The 10,371-nt window shown below is 43.7% G+C and overlaps 1 protein-coding gene and 1 long non-coding RNA gene across 3 annotated transcripts in view; one reads left to right on the plus strand and one right to left on the minus strand.

Annotated features, from left to right (window-relative positions):
- Positions 1–4: 4 nt before the first annotated feature.
- Positions 5–6,425, plus strand: LOC115948462. Its single transcript, XR_004082290.1, has 2 exons — positions 5–141; positions 5,433–6,425. It is a non-coding gene; the product is annotated as an uncharacterized LOC115948462 (long non-coding RNA).
- Positions 6,426–9,727: 3,302 nt separating this feature from the next.
- Positions 9,728–10,371, minus strand: part of NHS (NHS actin remodeling regulator) — a 162,064-nt gene continuing 161,420 nt past the window's right edge. For both annotated transcript variants that reach the window (XM_031061229.1, XM_031061230.1), the window contains one exon: positions 9,728–10,371. This exon is cut by the window's right edge and continues 3,519 nt beyond it. The gene's annotated coding sequence lies outside the window, so the exon portion shown is untranslated.

A 10,371-nucleotide genomic window follows, 5' to 3' on the forward strand; every position in this document is an offset into this window, starting at 1 on the left:
TGCTCCACTCCCTCAGTCTGCGGCCACGCCGTCCGCTTCCTCAGCAGCTCGCCCGCTCCCCTAGCAGCCAGCCAGCCCGCTGGGAGTCGGCCCGCTCCCGCAGCAGCCCTGGCGTTCCCGCAGCAGCCAGCCAGCCCGCTGGTTAGTTTTGGTGTTAAGTTTTGGTGGTCTGCAAAGCCCCCTATTTTTTTGATTTGGGGCTGAGGATCAGCAGATCCAGAAGATGCCCTGCCCATATGCCCCATGGCATTCCTCATGCTCCCCCCTGCAGGCACAGGAATCTCTCTGGGGGTATTCATTCAGGGAGTGGTGGGAAGAATCAAAGAATTAATTCGAGAGCATCCAGCCCAACCTATAGACCTGACATCATGTTATCAACTAAACTATGGCACTAAGTCATATTAAGTTCTGTTTTAAAACACCACCAGGGATGGTGACTCCCCTATCTTCCTGGGCAGCCCATTCCAATGTCCCAAATACAGTGACACAGTGTAAGAATATTGGGTGTGGGTAGTTATGGGACCTGATCTGCTCATGGCCTGGGGCAGCAAAGTGGCCTACGACAGCCTGCAGGATCAAAGAAAGTACAGTTCAGCAGCACTATGCAAGGCAAAAGGAAGAGCAATCCTTGCAGGTTCAACCAAGAACTTTTAAAGAAAGTGAAGGAGATGTGTGGAAAGTTCTGTTTAGGAAATGAATAAAAATCAGGGAAAGGGGTGGATTGAGGTGAATTGGGGAGGAACAAGACTCTGGTGATAGTAAATGTTTTTCTAGCTTTTCTTCTGGGATACACACATACATTTGTGTATGGGGGTCAGACATGTCGCCCATGTGCCCATGGTGTAGTTCTGGAGTAAGTGCAGGTGTGTGAGTAAATGTATGAGCACTAATGAAGGTAAAACTGGATGGCTTAGCAAGTGGAGAGGTGGCCCAGAGTCAGGAGTGTGTTTAACGGTGGGACCATGGGGCGCCTTGCTACTGAGGACCAGGGGAATCCTGGCCAGATGCTGGAGAGACCATAGAACTGAAGGGATCTCAAGGGGTAGGGGGGCATGTGTCTGAGGGTAAAATTGAAGTGTTCTGGGGGAGCTTCAGTGCCCTGGACATCACTGGGTCCAGGAGCCTCCTGAATCACCTGCAGCCTGTGCTGTTTTTCCAGCAGAACAAGAGCATGCTCTGTAGCTGAAGCAAGAAGGCTTTGGCAGTAGGCTTCACTTGATCAGCCTGCCTGTACTAGACATCAATGACAAGATTCCCTTTGTTGCCTTGGTCTGCAATTTTTACCCATAGGCTTTCTTATTTCTTTTCTGATGGTTGTGGTACCTTTGGTGCAACTGGGCCTTTATTCTCTTCAGCTTTTGGCTGGCTTTCCATGTGCAAAACCTCTTCCTTTTGTGCAGAGGGACCTTGGCGAATTAGGTGGGGAAAAAAGAGTGTTGCTTGTTATCCCAAGCATGGACTACCCTCCCTTGCTCCATTCTTTACAGCTGCTACCTTCTCCTTGATGGGAAATGGATAGAGCCCCTTGATCTTTAATTATTTCTGGTGGCTGCTTTTGTCTCAGGGCAGTCAGACCTGGGTTCCACCAGTCTATCTCCCTTTCTGACTCTTTAATATTCCTTAATATTTTTTTATTTGTAACATTTTTAATTGAGAATTGCAGCTGTTTCCCTTGCATGCTTCAAGAGACACTATTTTGAAGTGTCTAATTCTTATCAAAGATCTATCTCCAAACTATTAATCACTTCCTGTAGCACTGTCTTTGGAGTCATCCATTCCTCAGCCTCTGCAGAAGTGAAATGCAGTTTTCTAATACTGATTGGAAAGGTCTGTCATCTTCATGCTCTACTCAGTGTTCAAAATGCAAATACATATGGGTATTCTGGTTCTGTAGTAATGTGCATCATGCTGCTTTTTTTCTCTTTTATGAAAACAGTAATAGTTTTACTGTAATTTACGCATGTAGATTTTCTGCAAATATAGACTGATGCAGCTCCATGTCAGGCAAATAAAGTTTGTCTCCAGAACAAGCACATTATGCTGATGAAGAGTGGAGTCCTGTTTCCTTAATTTGAGCTAAACCATCACATGGATGATTCCTAGAAATAGTTTCAGAAGAATTAGAGGTTTCAGTAGAATTTTATTGTATTGACATTCTGTGGATTGGATGCATTCTCTAGACCAGCTGTATCCTGCTTTATGCTCCTACTTGCTGAGTGCTGCTTGATGCACTAACACAGGAGGTGATGTGGGGCTGCTGATGTTGGAGTTTCATGTAGGAATTCTGCGCTGTAGGCAGTAAAGGCTCCAAGTACATTCTGAGTAGTGTTTACTTGTAAATTAATTTGATGACAGTCTGGACACAAACCTGCAATATTTTAAGATAGGCACTGAGTGGTCTTGAAAGTTTCTCATCTTCAGGTTTGAGCATCTTGGCAGTAAAACCATGGAGTTCTTGTGGAACTTCAGCTTCTGTGTGCTTAAAATAGTGCAGAATCAGAGGTGCTTGACATGTAGTGTTCTGTTACCAGAATGATAGTGCCTTCATATTTTCCTGGTCTGCACAAGAATGGCTGATTCTGTCTTTGTATGTTCCTGATCTACAGGAGAATCCTTTATCATATTCTAGAAGTTGTCGGTCATGCTGCGTAGACACTGACCAAAGATTCTTGGAGAAGCAAGACTGAAGCAGATCACACAAGTTGCATCTGTAATTCCCAAAGACTGCAGGCAGTCATCTGTTAACACTAACGTAACAGGAGATCCAGAATTGCCTTTATTTTCTGTTATCTACAGAAACAGAGGAACTTTGTTATGTTACGTCAACATTTTGTCTGGGTGTAAGGAAGTAGTCGCTGAAAAGAATTATTTGGGAAGAGGTCCTTAGAAGCTGTATGCTGGGGTGCTTCCCAAAGTCCAGGCTAGCTAACAGCACAAGCCAGCAGTCAGTGGGGGGGGAGCCTGCAGGCAAGAGCATCTGCCCTGGATCCGAGGCTGGCTCGCCAAGGCTGCCACCTAAGGTGACCTCCCACGGCTGGTGATGGGGAGGCTTCACCCCTGGATGGAGCTGAGAGAAATCCCAACCGGCCAACAGAGAGGCAGAGGCAGGCAGAGGTCCGCAGCAGAGCTTTGGTTTATTAACCAAAAGAGAAACGAGCTGGCAACTGCCCCAAGGGGAGGGTGCAGGGAGGTTATAAAGGGAAGGTGGCACCCTTCCTCGGGCAAATCAGAGAACAGGGAGAAGTGATAGACTTAAGACATAAACCAATGGGGGTCCAGGTGGGGAGGGATTCCAGCTCCTGGTCCAATCACTCTCCGTCCTGGGTAGAAACTTCTAGAGAAAGGGCAAGGACAGAGAGTGACGGACAGAGGACTGGGAGGGGAGAACAGAGCAGTTACCATGGGGATCTAGGAGGGGTTTAGGTGAAACCATAGAAACAGGGGTGGAGTAAAATAACTGACAGGAAACTTGTTACACTGAGGGCGGGAAGGGGAGCCCTGGACAGAACCATTGCAACTTAAGAACAGGGGGGAACAGAACATACCATTTGAACATTAACTTATACAAAGAACAACTTTGAACAAATAAATGAATGCACCACAACAGCTGTACAGGCTAAATGGGGTACCAAGAAACAGCTTAAGAAGTGAAGTAGCAGAGTCAGAGATACGGGATACTTCAGCTGGCAGGGCATCTGACTGCTGCTGAGTAAGCCTTTAATGAGTACCGAAAAAGAGGTACTTCCTAAAAGGAGAACATTTAAAGGATGAACATTAAATACTACTAATAGTATAATAGTCCTGTGCCAGCCTTGTAAATATGTGAATCAACTTAACTACTTAGGCATTGAATACTATTTCCTTAGAGATTCTTAGAATGTCCTATACATCTAAAAATAGTTTTCTAGTTGATGTGAGAGATGAAATAGCATTTTGCTTCAGCCCAAAAGGAGTACAGAGTAGAAGTAGGAAAAGCATTAATTTTGTTTTCTATTTCTTGTTACCTGTAGTTTAGATGTGGTTTAATGTGTTTCTTGCACCTGTTAAGTGTCGTTGGGAACCAGTAAAGAAGCGAAGTTGAAAATAAAACGAAAAGAGGGAAAAGGATGCAGAGGAGGGGAAAGGTTTTGGGGGAAGGGTAGGCAGTTGGGAGAGAATGTATGTTCCTCAATACCCAACCAGTGGGGAAGGGGACAGCAACCCCCCATTGGCCGCAAAAGGGTATAAAAAGGTTGCCATTTTAATGAAGTGCGTGTGTTCAGCTGTTCGAGGAGAAACAAACTGGACTCAGCTGATTTGTTGATACTAATAATTTTGCTTCAAAACTTGGTCCCCTCTCAATTCTATTGGAAAATTAGTTATTTCTCACAATTTGGAGACTTGTCCAGGATCCTTAACTTCTTGCCCTGCAGGGTGGGACATCAAGATTAGGGGGAAAGTGCACCCTGCTGGGTTTAGCAACCCTTGACTTATGGTCATACCTTGTGGGACATGCAGGTGAGAGCTGGATAGGGCACTTTAAAAAGCAAAGACGGGAAAGGAAGAGAGGGAGAGAGTAGAGTTTATGTGAGATAGTTGGTAACACCTGTGGGTGCACAGGACCCACATAAGAAAAGTAACTGTTAAGCATTACCTGGGTGGCCTGGGGGGAGCAGGACTAAGTGAGTGCATTTGAGACAAGGAATTGCGTGTGAAGTGACTGGAGTCCTTCTAACTGCAGTTCCTTCATTCTGCAAGGGATACAGCCAGTGAAGAGACAAAGTGAGTCATATCTGCAAGAGTCCTGTGGGAATATTGTGAGATGGGAAATAGCTGCAGTGGGAAGACTAAGAGGAGTGGAGAGGGTTTGAAAGACTCCACTCTGAGCACACATCCTGACAGTCCTTTGGGGAGGATGCTCAGAGACTGGGGACAAGAGGAGTTGTCTTGTACTCAGGGGAAGGATAAGGAAGAGATGATTTAATATTGTATATTCGAATGGACTAAAGAACCAATTAGATCAAACCCATTATATTGGCCAAGATACAGGTCTTTGGAAGATGGGATATGTCAGGCTTTATATGTATACGTGAACACAAAAGAGCCTTGAGACCAAGAAGAGAGGGATTGTGCTGCTTGCTGGAAGGGATATTTGTCCATGTTTGTGACTGAAGACTTGAACAAGACTAGATTGTTGCCGTGTGTTTTTTCTTTATTTATTTGTTCCTTTCACCCTATATTTTTAGTTCATTGCTAAGGTGTATCCCCCCCCAAATTGTCAGTCCTGATCTGGACCTACCCTTTATTCCAGAATGTTCCTTGCCACTCCACTTACCCAGCTGTCAATCCCTCCTTTTAGCAGCCCCCTGCTTGGACCTCCCCTTTGGAAATCCCCTAATGATGATCTTGAAAGTTTAAGTAACCTGTATTAATTTCTGTCATTTCCGAGAAAGAAGCCATCCCCGAGGTGTCACCTGTTTTGTGGGTCCACATTGCCATCATCCTTTTGTGGCCAGTCTCGGAGGCATGAATCATCTCGCAACCCAAGAAGAACGTGTTGGTTGCCCTGGCAGAGACCCTTCGGCAGGATGGGATTTGAGATCTCTGCTGCCTGAACTTGTCATTGAAAAGTGCAGATGTGCATGCCAGCCTGAGAAAGATGAGTGAAATGATCTCCAGCATCAAGCAGAAATCGCAGTACTGGTTGACCAACATCTTTCAAAGTGGGGACTCACGGGATGGCTCTCTTCTGTTCTAAAAACTGTCTTACAGATTTATTCAGTTATTATTGTTCTGGTTATGTTTTCCATTCTGAAAAATTGCTGCTTATCCTCAGTTAAACAGCTTCCCCTGAAATCAATGTCACCAAAACCCCTACTTCCCAACTCCCCTCTTCCTGGTTTCACGACGTATACCCCGATTCTGAATACTGCCCTGATCCCTCTTTCTGAAAAAGAAAGGGGGAGATGTTGGGGTTTGAATTTATTTCATTAATGCATTGTTAAATGGTTTGTTCTATTGTACCCCATATTCTCCCCAGGTTTGTTCATCCTGGACTTGTACCCTCCTTCCAAGCTGTCCCTCATGCCATTCCCTGCCCTTTGTTCCAGCTCCTTCCCTGCCTGTCAAGGCAGCCCAGCCCCTTATCCCTGAACCTTTCTTGCCACTTTCACCTTGGCCAGTCCCTTATTGCAACACTCCTTCAGAATTCCTCTACTCCTGGAAGTCCCAGTGGCTCATGTGACCTACCCTCTCCTCTCCCCTACCCTGATTGGTCCCAAACAAATGATGTATCTCCCTTACTCATCCTCTGAAATCTCTGCATTGCACAACTGTTTGTAACCATCCCAAGTTGAATCAGTTTAAAAACCTGTGCACAGAGCTGCTTGGGGCTCTTTCGTCCTATACCCTTTGCCTGGAATAAACCCTTTCCTGTGGAACGTCAAGGCAGAGAGCTTCTTCTTTCTCCTCTACCTGGTCCCTGTCGTAGCTTATATTTGGCACTGTACAGCAAGTGGTTCTAAAGGCTCTGCCTCTGGTAAATCCCCATCCCAAGGCAGTTCCCCACACGTGGTGCAGCGCTGGAGTTTCAAGAGCTAGCCTGGGCTCTGGTGAGCTGCATCAGATGAGGAGTAGCCCAAAGAAGCCTTCAAGCGAATGTTAGGAGACCCCAAGGAAGAGGACAGGAGATGACCACTTGGTAGACAGGTCCCAAGAAGTGCTTCTATTGTGGAAAGGTGGGACATTTCAAAAGAGAATATCCAGAATTACAGAGGGCAGTTAAAACCTTTCAGATGATGGAATCAGGAAATGATGCACAGGATTAGGGGTGTCAGGGGCTTTATTTTTTGGCATCAAACTACCTTGAAGAGGCCTTGATAAATTTAAAATTAGGACCCCAAGAAGAAGAGTATGCATTCAGGAGAAAGTGCAAGTCCCTGAGTACCCAACCAGTGGGAAAGGAGGCAGGACCATGCTTGGTCATGAAAGGGTATAAAAAAGTTTCCATTTTAACAAGGTGTCTGTGTTTACCTCTTGGAGGGGAGAAACACCCAACTCAGTTGAATCAGTGATATCAATAAATAGTTCTTTTGGTTTGAATATTGTCCTATTTCAGTTCTATGGAAAAGTGAGCTGCTCCTCACAGAGATGTCTCTCCACATCAGTTAGATTTGTTAGCGGAAATTCTTTCATTCCTATGCACAATCTTCCCCCTCAAAGAAATCTCATGTGGGAAATAATCCTTTAAAACAAAGCCATAAAAAAACCTCAAAGCCAATGGAGCAGGAAAACCTAAGCAAAGGAAGGCATACATTGCTGAGGCTAAGTTCCACCTGGTTGTCCCCAGGTGATGTGCCAGTGACTCTCACTTCTAGCAGCATACTCTGCCAAGCATATGCACAAGGCAAATACCCATGAACATGGTAAACAATGTAACTACATTTACCACCACACTTAGTATCAGAATGGTGATCCATAGTCCAGAGCAAAAACTTCTCATTTGTGGTTCCAAGCACTATTGCAGCAAACACAGTTCAACAAATGCACTGCAGCACAGGAGTGGTCTTCACCAGGGGCACCTTAAGTAAATTCCCAAGTCCCACTCTTCATACCTTGAGAGGTACCTTGTTTTAGCTGCTTCTGCTACAACAAAGGAGTGATGTCTCCAAGGGGTACCTTACTTTAATTAAATGTCTATGTTCAGTGGAGGGAGTGAGACTTACTGTCATTTTGATTTTAGAGTCCTCCAGTCTATTTGACTATTTCTCTTGCATTTCCTTTAGCAACAGTTTCTCTGTGTGCTTCGCTGCAGCAAGCGGAGCCCAAATGTGGTCAGCCTCGGTCCCGAAATGATAATTTCCAATCCTAACTGTATTAACTTGGATTCTCAGGTTTTCTCCTTGCGTGTTGTTGGCGAGTTGCCTAATCCAGTCTCATCCCCTCCCCCATCTATGTGGGAGGAGGCTTCTAGTTTCCGTGGTAGGCGTTCTCCAGTGCCTTCTTGTCTCTACCCACGTCTGTCAATGGGGTGGTGCACTCAGGCTTACCTCACATTTCTCTAGTCACTTTTTCAGGTGTCTTAATTTTGCCATTCTAGCACTACTTTTGCTAGCCTCTCTGTGTGGGGACACCATCCATTAGCCTTTTCATGATTTCCTTCTGCTGACCCTGGCACCATAACACCTGTCTTGTGAAGGAGTGGTCCTGTCCTCCCTGGTTTGAATGGGTGGAATCCTAGGTACACAGTCTTGGGCTAATGTGGGTGTGTGTAACCCCACAAGTCTTGAGCTTGCTGGCTAGCAACTTAACTGCTCTGATTGATTGGTGGTACCCACCATGAGAGGGTAATGAATATTAAGAGAGCAAGAATATTTTGAAACAGACTACAGTGAAATCCACAATTGTGGATTCCTTCTTCCTTTCATCCTCTCCTAAAAAGGTCAATCCATGGGCTGTTCAGAAATATTTAAATCATTGCTGCGACAGGCTGATTAACCTATCATAAGACTTAAATAATTGCTGCCATAAATAAAACTTTTTGATTGATTATTTGGCATTGTTTCACCATAATTTAGCTCAAGGGTATCCCGAATGTACCTGAGTAGGCAGTCCATGACTGCCCTCTAGGATACAGCATTTTGTGGCTATCCCAGACCAGGTAGCCCAGGATTGCCCTCTTGGGACCTTGCATATATAAAAAATACTGGGCATATTTTATGTAGTTTAATGTTTAGTTTTCACTGAGCATGAAGAAATACAGATGTATAACAGGCAGATGGAAAACCAGCTTGTGTCTGCCCCTATGGGCTAAGCTTTTCCTGCAGATCTTGCTTACCTGTGGTTTTGGGATGGGAAAGGCACACAAGACCACAGGAAATTATCTACATAACCATTAACTATGTGAGCATTTGGTTAAATGTTATGCCAACTGAGTCACACTTGGAGACTTGGAGACTGCTCTAAGGGTACCACATCATCGAGGCAATCCTCATACTGTCGCAAACTATCATTGCAGATAGTCCTACAGCACCATTCCCCAAAGTTCCTCTGTTGTCATGCTTTCTATAACACCAGACCTGCACATTTCAGCCTTTTTTTCCATATGTGTTTTTTAAGCACCAAGTACAGTGTTTCAAGGCTACTTACAAGATAACAGGTGAAACCAGAGTTTCATGATGTACATTTTCATATCCATTTTCAAAGAGGCCTGTGAGGGGCTGTTGTTTAAACACTTAGCTTCCATGTCCTGACATCTCAATCTCCTGATAATTGAACCATTTTAAAATGAAGTAGTGTTTGCTCTTCAGAATTTGTGTTCATAATCTGTGGCCTCCCTTTTTTCCCCAAGGATTGCTTTATCTGATAAGATCCAGCTCCTGGGTTCTCTATGTCTTGAGTCTGAAGTGTTACGATTTGTTTTGTTTCCAGCTGAAGATAAAGTAGTGGTCTCTCCACCATTTTTCATGCCAGCTTTTTTTCTCTTAGCTTTTTCTTACCTGTAAAAGCAATGGGATGAATTCAGCAGTTACTGGATTCTGGCAGAGTTGTACTGGTGGGCAATTAAAGTCAGTGACATTTTGGATAGACATTTTCCTTTACTCAATTTATGAAAAATCAGTAGAAGAGAAAGCAGAATTAAATAGATTTGAAATGGTAATGTGCTGAAGGTGACCTTGGGAAATAGCATACTTGTAGTCTGTAGATTAGATTTCACATCTTATTACAAGAAAGTAAAGAGAACATGTGATTTAATTGCAGTCACGTTTATTTGCAGTTTCTATACACACTTTCTAGGTAATCAAACTTTTCCAACACATTTTTTGAGAGGGGTTCACAATGAAACTGTCACTGTTTTTACTAAAAATAAATACAAGACTTAAAGTGTTGCACAGCTCTAAAATATACAAAGGCTTGGATTTAATGTAAACTTTGAAAACATTTTACAAAAGAAACCATATTTGCAACAATTTAAAAAGTTCATATTTACAAATATTACAAAAATACAAAATGGATGCAAGTCCATAAACCATTGTCTTTTCTGCCAGCATGAACTGGTGCTAGTACCAAAATAGTTACACTGTAACCTTCTTAAATTTTTTAAAATTCTTTAAGTCATAACCTACAGTATTTCTCTATCTGCCACCATTGCAGCAAATGCACTCAATCACTGACCTTTGGCAAAAGCAAACATATGCTTTATTTGCTACAACTATCCCTCGCCCTCTATGCTGCCACAACAACAAAAACAGAAACGCAAAAAAAAAAAAAGAAAAAACCAAAGAAGAAAAGGGGAAGATGTTATTTTTCAGAACACAGCTGTATAACTTAAGAAAAAAATTTTCATAGTATCAGTGCAAGCAACAGAACAGTAGGTTGAAATGACGGTTCAGC

The sequence above is a fragment of the Geospiza fortis genome, unplaced genomic scaffold, assembly GCF_000277835.1.
Source record: "Geospiza fortis unplaced genomic scaffold, GeoFor_1.0 scaffold285, whole genome shotgun sequence".
Classification (NCBI taxonomy): Eukaryota; Metazoa; Chordata; class Aves; order Passeriformes; family Thraupidae; genus Geospiza; species Geospiza fortis.